Genomic DNA, 7,514 nt, shown 5'->3' with positions numbered 1-7,514 from the left:
CTGACCCGCAGGGTGAGCCCGAACCCCCCTGCGCTTTCGCGCCTGAGAAACCCCGGTACCGAGCCGGACCGCGCTTCGCCGTGCCCTGAAAGACCGCACTCCCCACGAACCCCCACGAGCCACGAACGCCTCTCCTGCTTTTGGGACGCCGGGAGACGGTGTCTCTTCCTAATTTTAAAGCGAACTGCACGGACAAGGGAGCTGTAAAGCCCGGCTATCGGTGCAGCGCGTGGGCGAAGGCAAGAGCAGCAGCAGCCGCTTCCCCGGAGGCAGAGGGGTCCCGCCCGCAGGGGGGCCCCCTGTCTTGCGCGGGGCCCAAAAATCGCTTCCCTACCAAGCTGGCAGCAGAAACAGAGAGCAATCGATGGGAATAGGAACCGAGGCTTTCCTTCTTGTATTCTGCCTTTAAATAAATCAAGGTAACTGCGCATTTTGAAAACCAAATAGATTCTGAATATACCTAAGTAAAGCACTGTGAATCAGCCATCTGGGGGAGATTTACGGAACATTTAACAAGTATATTATTTCTCCATTGATTTATCTCACTGAACTTCCTGCAAAGACAGTCGTGTCTGCCATTTGTTATCACCAGTCCACTCATCACTTTGATTTGTATCTGCAGGGACCCTGTAGAACCAGCCAGCACTCATTCACTGCCCCACCAGCATAACTGGGCAGAAAATTGGAAGGGTAAAAGCTGGAAAACTCGAGGGTTGAGATAAAGGCAGTTTATTAGGGAAAGCAAGAGCTGCACATGCAAGCAAAGCAAAATAAGGAGTTAATTCCCCATTTCCCATGGGCAGGCAGGAGTTCAGCCATCTCCAGGAGAGCAGGGCCCATCACATGTAACAGTGACTTGATAAGACAAATGTCATCATGCCAAACATGCCCCCTTTCCTCTTCTTCCCTCCACTTTGTAGACTGAACACGGTATCATACGGTCTGGAACATCCCTTTGGTCAGTTGGGGTCACCTCTCCCAGCTGTGCCTCCCCCAATCCCCCAAGCACCCCCAGCTTCCCTGCCAGTGTGGCAGTGTGAGAAGCAGAAACGACCTTGGCTCTGTGTAAGCTCTGCTCAGCAGTAACTAAAACATCTCTGTGTTATCATCACTGCTCAGGACAAATCCAAAACACAGCCCCATACCAGCCACTTTGAAGAAAAATAACTTCACCCCAACCAAATCCAGCATATTTTCACACTTTTTCCAAATTATGGATTTTTTTCCTAGGCTTCCATACCTCTTAATCACCGACTATGGCTGCATTGGGGTGGCATTTTCAATACATGACATTAAGCTGCATCTCTTAGCCTGCTGAATAGCAACAGTTTTTCAAATTCTCTCAACCAGAGGAAATCATCCTTGTGGTGAAATATAACAACCCCATTAGTCCCACCAGTGTTGCCTGGTCAACTGTAAAACAGTACATGCAGAAGAGAAAGCCACTGATACCTAACACCAGCAGCAGAACCATCATATAAACGAGCAATGAGAAAATACTGAGTTTCAAACAGACTTGCAGAGGTTTTGTAAAGAGTGAAGAGGGTGAGGTGGACCCCAGCCCAAAGCAGCAATGGCTGCCTTAGCACTAGAATCAGCACTTACCCAAAACCAAGGTTAGTAAAATATTTGAAATAAGCAAGCTCTTGTTCAATTTTCTCTCTTCTCTTAGTCCTGCTAGTATTTGCCCACAAGGAAAAAATAAGCTGTACTTGAGCCATGCAGAGACTATGACAGGTTCACTTGGTAAATTATTAGTAAGATTGATAGGGCAGAAGTGGATTTTTCTAGATTGAATTCTGACCTATTCTCATCACATTGCTATCTTCACATCCAATTTTAAATACGTCACTGGAAAAATTGCATCAAACATGTCTTGCATAGAATAATTTCTTCTACCATTTTTTCTGCTTTGCACATCTTGATGATACATTGCTGAGACTGAACAGTAATAATGATTCAGAAAGGGTAAGAGGAGGGAAATAATGTCCAATGTTATGTTGCTTTTTCTGTTAGCCACCCAGAAAAAGCAATGGAGTGTGAACTCAGGTACCTCCTGGGAACACTGGTAGTGGATTTTGAACTCAGGGCTGCAGGTGTGAAATGATACTCCAAGGTTTTTGCTCATGTTTTGACTCCCAGAAAAACTCCTTTTTAGTCTTGGGTGGTTTTTCTTTTGTCATTCTCCATCTCAGAGAAGTTTCAGAGGCAGGTAAGGGAACTTGTAACACCTAGATAAATAATAAAAGAAATAATGATTTATTAACACACTGTCAGAACAAACACTTCCATCAGCTTTCAAAAAGGATTGCAAAACACATCAGATACAGTAACAAGGGTTATTGTTCTGGAAGATACTGTCTTCTGTTTTTTCTCTATTCATTCCATCCATGAGGCCAAAGACTTGTTGCTAACATGTAACTTCCCGGACTCTTTTTATCCAAGTGTCAGTGCAATTGGTGTTACTTACTCAAACTTTCTGAAAACTGTAGCAAACTTGACAGGCAGAGGCTTCCATGACATAATTCTAGTGATAACGGTGAAAAAATGGCTGCTTTGTGTATTCTGTTAATCCCGAACAAATCAGGCAGAGGCTTTTTTTGTGTATATATAGTACCATGCTAAAATAATCCATGGGGCTGAGATTGCTAGTTTGCCTGCAGGCAGCATCAATCAGTACAGTAAACTTAAAAAAGCACCAGTTCAGACCACCAACAGAAAGTCCCCATTGGTTTTGACTATATTGTGTCAGTGTCCTGCAGGTGTTTCTCAAATAGCATTAAAAAAATGTTTCAGATAAATATGCCAAATAAACATTTGCTGAAAATGGTAATTTTCCTACAATTTACTCCAAAAAATTCCTATAATTTTTCACTCCCTTTACAGACCTCATACACAAACAAAAGATTTATTATAATTACAACAGTGACTGAACCAGCTGTATGCTCCTTTGAAATGTTTTGGCAAGGGAGATGGTGTTCTGTTTTCAATATGAAAGGCATTTTTGTAGCTTAAAGCAGATTTTTAAAATATTGAATGTATCACTAAATACAGAAACAGGGCACTATTTCTCAGGATATTTTTGTAGTAGTAAGAGGGTTTTTTTTTTTAAATTTGACACACTGAAGCAAAAAGTAGTAATAGTAAAGCTCTAGAACAAACTTTATTAAAAAGATTTACTAGTATGTGTATACTTTATATTATTTTTTAAATGTTGCATTCTTGCAATTGAATTCTGTTTTACAAATAATTATTTTTATTGCATGTTTTCTCAAACAAAATTCTGGAGAATCAGCAGAAGGAAACTAGAAAACAGGAAAGGGATATTTCATATTAGTTTAGTTTCTCAGTTCTAATTTCTGAAACCGCTATGGTCTCCCTTTGGTTTTTTATGAGCTCAGGGCTACAGTCTCATTCTTTTGACTAAATTCAGACAGTAACTGTTAACAGCACATTTTCAACTGGATTTTACAACTCTTACCTTTTGCATCCTGAGAGTGAACTTGGTGTGACTTGGTGTGTGTCCACCATGGGAAGATTTTCATGGCAATTCTTTTCTTAAGAGTGTAGTAGGAAATGTATACAGGCTTTCATTACAAAGTCTCAGGTAACACAATGGTCATACCATGATTCATGGACTGAGACATATCCTCCAGAAAGTATTATTTGGACATAGAGATAGGTGTTAATTTAAAAAAACCCAAGCAAACAACACCACTTCCCCCCCTACCCTCAAAACAAAAAACCAAAACAACCCAACTTTAATCATGGTCATCATCCTCTCATAATTTGCTTTCTAGATTGAATTCTAGAAATTCTGGTCTGGCAGACCACTGAGAACATATTTTTCTGGCACGAACTTTCATAAAAAGTTAATTCAAAGTGACCTGTTGCACCAGAAACATGCTTTTATTTGGTTAATATGGATAGTATGACCAACGAGCTTTTAAACTCACATAGTTCAAGCACAAAATTATAATTTTGTGAATTAATTTACCAATTATAAATAACAATCCATGTTTGAAGACTCACGCGGAATCTGAGTGTGAGCATACAAAAAAACTTCATGTCAAAGAATCACTGACTACTTTAGAGTTTGCTTCATTCTGTTACTTGAGTCTGCCCACAGACAAACCAGAAGTGGAATGTCAGCAAATATATAAATATATTTTTTGCAAGAGTAACTTATGAAGTCCCAAAAATCTGTAAAGACTATAATGAAATGTAAGTCGAGAGATCCAACAATGTCTCTGGCTCAATTACCAATAGTTAGCTGTGTTAAGAGGCTGCATCCCTGATGAGAAACAGGGAATGAGATTAAAGATTAGAAAAGAAAAATTTAAAAAATGTACTCACAAACCTCTGTATAAATCTGCTGTAAATCAACAATTGCAATTACCCAGCAAACTCCATGGGGTCCTTGGGATTCAAAGTCATTCTCTTTCAGTTCATATCCCTGCCAATAGTCACAATTTCACAGAATCACAGCATAGTCTAAGCCCACCACACTAGGTGTGATCCACCTTCTTGCCATTTCTAGTCCAAGCAAACTGTTAAGGTGCCTGGATTATTAACAGTCAGGTCTGAATAGTGTTTCACCTTGGATGTGACAGAAAGGGATGTGTTATCCTCCAGAAGTATCTTCTCTCCCTGCTGACTAGAAGAGCAGAGAAGTGTGTATTATATAATTTTATATCTTTAAATTTTGGGCAGGAGACTCTCATTCCTGGCAAAGCAAAATTTCCTGACTGTCTTCACACGGACTTCATTTTGAAGCAACTCCTCTATGCCAAATCATATAATTTGTATTTTAGTTCCCTGCTGCTCAGAACCTCTGCTTTTCTGTCTCTCTGTAAACATTTCTACATACATATAAATTGCAATACATGCATTTCTTTTATGGCTGTCCTGGTATTCTACTTACATTTAAAAGAGTCCGGATATTGTTTCTGGTTTGTCAGTCCAGGCTTGATTGTGTCTCTTGACTGTGACCTTTCAATAAATGTACAGGCTGTTCTGTGCAGAGCTGCACCCACTGAACTGCAATAACTTTGTTGCCAAAAGAACACAGCTGATGTGGTGCTGTATTCTTTTTCTCTTTATGATTGAGGTTGAGTTAGCAAAAAAACCAAAATGCACTGACTTTCAAAAAATACTCCAAAACCTCAGGTTATGCCTCTTTGGAACAGGAAACCACTGGCAAGATGCAGTGCCATAAATTCTGTTCACTTAAAATAGCTGGCCTCGGTATGTACTCACAGCAGGAGAGTGCTTTTGACTTGTGCCATGGCTTCACATTTTGACTCTGTGCGTGTGTCCTGTTTTCAGCTGGGATAGACCTAGTTTTCTACTTAGTAGCTGGTACAGTGCTGTGTTTTGGACACTGTGACTGTGTCAGCTACAGCCACACCATCCCTGAAGCAGGAACCTTACTGTCCCCCCGGGTATTTTCTGACACTACACCCAGTGAATCATTTCGTCTCTGTATGTGCATGCTGGCACAAAGCCCAGAGAGTTATAGATGTCTCAGACCACATTCCCACAGCTCTCTTTCTCCACTGTGTACAACTTTTGGATCTACAAATTTTTGTCATTAAAAAAAATTTTTAAAAAGAAAAAAAAAATCAAAGTAAAATGCATTCCCACAAACTCTCTTGAGTTCCTAAAGCTTTTAGTTCTCCTTCACTTCCAGGGCTTGAGAGAATTATGGGCAACAGGAATTAAGTTTTTTTAGGGAGAAGCCAAGATGGAATCCTGCATGAAATACTAGTTGCCTCTCATCAGATTCACCTACCAGTGAACACCTACCTAAAGAGATGACTGAAAATGGAAGCAAATAGTTAAATGTCTCTCACAGAAGGGCTATTTTTCTGATGGCCTTCAACAATTATGTTAAACCAGTACTCTGTAAACATATGCCCTTGAACTGTCATACCTTCTTTCCAATGCTCCTGGCCTGTTCTCCTCACTTTACAATCTTTTTCCTTTTCATTTCATTTAGTGTAGATTCTTTCTTATTCACTGACTGACTTATTTCAAAATATTAAAGTCAAATTGTGTGGCATTTTATATGCAAAAATTGTCAAGTGTTTTTTAGATGCTAAATATTACAAATGTTATATTAATTTCAGGTCACACTTAGCTTTAAATTAATTTCAGGGAAGTGCTGATAAAGAGCTTATCAGGCTACAATACCCAGTCTCACAAAACAGCCTAGTGCCCACTGTATGACTAGACTAAGAATCCTAATGGCAAGAGCACCAGGAAACTTGTCACTGTAACAGATGAAATACTACTATTTCATATGCAGAATACCTAGACAGCTATATTGAAATAAATATTGAAATAAATACCTAGCAATTAACAAATCTTCTCTTGGCAAGTGCTGTTGGATAACAAATATTCCATGTCTTTTGCACAGTCTGTGTCCTTCCATTATCTAAAAGAGAGTACATGATGACTCCTAAATCAATTATGACTCTTTTATAAATATGGTCTGTTTCCAGAGTTATCTGTCTGGGGGAAGCCACATTTCTAGCTGGTTTAGAATACCTTGGAGCTTTAACTCTTTTTTTGCATTTTTGTGCTCTGGAGTCTGGAGTTCACAGTTCTCACAGCTGAACTGTGACAGCCATTCATCTTGGGAAAACTGAGCAGGGGAATGAGCACAATTAAGCACAGGTTTCCATGAAAGTATATAATAAGTCCATGGCAGAGTCAACTTTAAGCAGGAGGCTATCAAAGCAGATGAGGAACCCAGCCCAGGTCTCAAGCATGAGACAGCACCAAAATGGGCACCCATCTGTGGAGTCTTGGCTCAGCAGCAACCATAGCAGAGGCCACCTGAGGAGACTCTTGGCAGAAAGCACGTAGCATGCACTTAAGAATGGAGATGCCAAGGCTATTTAAGAACTTTCCATACAAAGGGAGGACATTCAGAAGTAACCCCAATGTGCCAGCACACTGCTAAAACACAGAATGGTATCGGCACTCTGAGGAGTCTTAGGCATCAAGGAATGCTTAGGTTGGACATCAGGAAGAATTTTTTCACAAGGAAGGATGATTAGATGCCCAGGGAGGTGGTGGAGTCAGCATCCCTGGAGGTGTTTAAGAAAACACTGGATGTGGCTCTTGGTACCATGGTTTAGCTGACATTTTGATGTTCAGTCACAGGCTGGATTCGGTGATCGCAGAGGTCTTTTCCAACCTAACTGACGCTGTGATTCTGTGAGGCAGCCTGGAAACTGGGCTCTGGCTGCTGACCCCGAGGGGCCATGGGCTACGGGTGCTTCAGGTGGGGCGAAACCCCCGCCATCCTTTCCCACCGCATCAGAAAGTGGTGGAAAACGCGTCAAACTCCCGCGTGCCTCGAACATTTCCCCAGCGGCTGGGGAACCTCTGCCAGGCCGTGTGCGGGGCTGCGAGGCGCCTTGCCCCTGCCCCTCAGCAGAGACCACGGGCGTGAGACCAGCGAGGAGACGCTGGCGCGCCGCGGGGGCCCCCCCCCCAGGGCG

General features: G+C 41.5%; 1 long non-coding RNA gene across 1 annotated transcript; it reads right to left on the bottom strand.

The window, feature by feature from the left end:
• Positions 1–1,876: 1,876 nt before the first annotated feature.
• On the bottom strand, positions 1,877–7,463 carry LOC108445657. The gene is made up of 2 exons (XR_001860604.1): positions 4,925–7,463; positions 1,877–2,231 (listed from the first exon to the last, which is right to left on the bottom strand). It is a non-coding gene; the product is annotated as an uncharacterized LOC108445657 (long non-coding RNA).
• Positions 7,464–7,514: the final 51 nt, after the last annotated feature.

The sequence above is a fragment of the Corvus brachyrhynchos genome, unplaced genomic scaffold (genome assembly GCF_000691975.1).
Source record: "Corvus brachyrhynchos isolate BGI_N302 unplaced genomic scaffold, ASM69197v1 scaffold42, whole genome shotgun sequence".
Taxonomy (NCBI): Eukaryota; Metazoa; Chordata; class Aves; order Passeriformes; family Corvidae; genus Corvus; species Corvus brachyrhynchos.
This window is presented reverse-complemented; position numbering and strand designations above follow the sequence as displayed.